Raw genomic sequence first — 2,929 nt, forward strand, 5'->3', positions numbered from 1 at the left:
CAAACAGCCATGGTGTAGCACAGCACACTTTACAGCCTTTGCAATCATTATCTGGGCTCCCTACTGAGTAACTCAATTATAATTAAGTCCTTTTCCTTTTACTCTGAGAACTGCACTTGTTAATTTTATCAGATAAATACAAATGGAAAAATTACGCTGACCGTAATCCCAATTAGATTCCTGGAAAATCACTTGCAGGTTCCTTTCCAAAGGCATCCTGGCTGTGGGAACAAGGGTTTTGCATAGGAAGTGCCCTTCTATGAAATGCACTGTACTGTTGTAGGAAGTGCCCTTCTATGAAATGCACTGTACTGTTGAGTTGGGTCTGACTGAGGTAAAGCTCAAGCCTTTCCAGTGCTGTGCTTTGCATGAGTGTTGGACAGGAGTTGATAACAGAGCAGTGTTTTGGCTATTGCCAAGCAGCGCTTTCCCTCTGACATTCCTTCCCCCTCAAAGTGTGTAAAATCCTGGGAGGGACATGACTGGGCCAGCTGACCCAAAACAACCAAAGGGATATTCCACACCATATGACATCAGCTCAGATATGTAAGCGAGGAGAGAGAGGAAAAGGGGGGACATTCATGAGTTTTCAATGTTTGCCTTCCGGAGCAACCACTACGCGTGCTGARGCCCTGCTTCCCGGGAAGTGCCCGAACAACGCTGCTAATGGGAAGTAGAGATTGATTTCTTTTTTCTTCCTTTAGCTTTTGCATGTGCAAGTCTTTGCTTATATTTTGCCATCTTACTTCCCCCTGTCTCAGAGGGAAAGGGAGTGATAGGGAGACCTAGTGGGTACTGGCATCAGCCAGGGTCAACCCACAACAACTGTAGAAGGCTGAAAGCCACCTCGGTGGCCCGGGTGACAAAAGCAGGTCTCAGCTGTCCCCCACAACAGTAACAGCTGCTTTCCTCAAGCAGCACCTTCAAAGACCATCTCTAATCCTCCCCAGACTGTGACTACCTGAAGGCAGCCAGGGCTTTGGAAAATGGTGATTATAGCTCCCAACTGGTTAATTACAACTAAATTCGTGGGTCAAATACATGTTTATTTATTTATTACTGAAGACTCATCCTACTTCATATTAGTCCACTTGTTTGCTTGCTTGGCTGACATTTATTTTCAGTAAAGCAACCATGGCAAAGGTTTGTAGCTGCTTTGAAGTGCTCAGATTCTGTTGTCAGCATAGGTCTGTTACTGCTCCAATGGGAAGTTTTTCAGTGGTCTTGAAGTCAAACCAACATGAGACCTACAACTCAGGCTAGAAGCAGGAGAGGAATGTGAAATTCAAATTGGATCAAGAGCCCAAAGACAGAAGGCTGAGCCTGGGAACAAGGACGCTGGAGAAAGAGGGACAAGTTAAGATCTTCTGTGGCAAAGAATCTAAATCAGAGGGAGAGGTGGAACCTAAAGTACAGAAACTACAACGGGGATAAGGACAGGAGAGGAACAGCAAGAGAGTTCATGTCCGTGGTTTGTGTTCACAAAAAACTGCACTGATTCTCATCACTCTCCTGCTTACAGCAACCACTTCTGAAACTCATCAGCAAAAATACATCCCATTATATGTATTAGTAAAATTACAGCTAACTCATGTCCACTTTGATTGCTTCATGAACACAAGTAGTAGAAATGGATCTAGAAGCCTTGCTCACAACTGCCATTGCTATCCAAAGCTGATGCACAATTTTTTCAGGCTGCCTTTCTCAAGCATTTTAATATCTCAACCCTATTCAGAAAATACTAAAAGATTATTAAGGCTGTAATGTCACATACATAGGAAATGTATCCAAATTGAAATACTCTGTACAATCTTTATTTTGCCTGCTCTTACATATGTATTACATCTTTTTTTCCCTTTAGGTCACTTTGCTTATTCATTCAGTGCATAAGAGTTGAAAAAAGTTCAAAGTTATTATTATGTCTTGCCTCATTTCTTTCTGAAACTGAAAAGTAGACCTGAAGCCTTTTTGGAGAACAGCACTCCAGACTTGGCTGTGTCACAGGTGAAACTACAAATGCATGGAATTAGTGCTCATTACATATGTAATATAGCAACATGCAAAAAAAAAAACAACCCAATAACAAAACAGTGGAGGAAAACTGCCTTCTAATACATCAAACACAAGATGGCAAGAGTAGCCTTGAAATAGCACAGGCACCCTCAAAACCAGCATTTCTTAACTCAAATACCTGACTTTGCAAATCAGCCTGCCTGCCAAAAATCAGAAATTTGCTATCCTTTAGAAAGTAAATACAGTCTGAAGGACAGAATAACTGATCCCTCAGGGATAGCTTGTGCCTTGGGATGATTTTCAGAGACTAAAACTACCGTACTTAATGCGTTTTCMTATAATACACACTATAAATGCAATGGGAACAGCAGATACCTGTGGCAAGAAATTTCAATAATGACAGGAATTCCAATTCCGTTTGGCAGAGCAGAGTGCAAGCAGCGAGCTGGCACAGGTAACTATCCCTAAATAGAGTAGGATAATAGGGGAACAGGGAATAGGGTAAGGATATCCCTGTCCCGTGAGGGCTGGCACAGGTAACTTTATCCCTAAATAGAGTGGGGTAATTAATAGGGTAACAGGGAATAGGGTAAGGACATCTCTGTCCCGTAACAGAGAACTGCCAGCAGAGGGCTGGCACAGGTAACTCTGTCCCTAAATAGAGTAGGGTAATTAACAGGGTAATTAATAGGGTAACAGGGAATAGGGTAAGGACAGCCCTGTCCCGTAACAGAGGGCTGGCACAGGTAACTCTGTCCCTACATAGAGTAGGGTAATTAATAGGGTAACAGGGAATAGGGTAAGGACATCCCTGTCCCATAACAGAGGGCTGGCACAGGTAACTCTGTCCCTACATAGAGTAGGGTAATTAATAGGGTAACAGGGAATAGGGTAAGGACATCCCTGTCCTGTAACA

The sequence above is a fragment of the Malurus melanocephalus genome, unplaced genomic scaffold, assembly GCF_030028575.1.
Source record: "Malurus melanocephalus ecotype Western Australia unplaced genomic scaffold, MMel_1.1 scaffold_1210, whole genome shotgun sequence".
NCBI lineage: Eukaryota > Metazoa > Chordata > Aves > Passeriformes > Maluridae > Malurus > Malurus melanocephalus.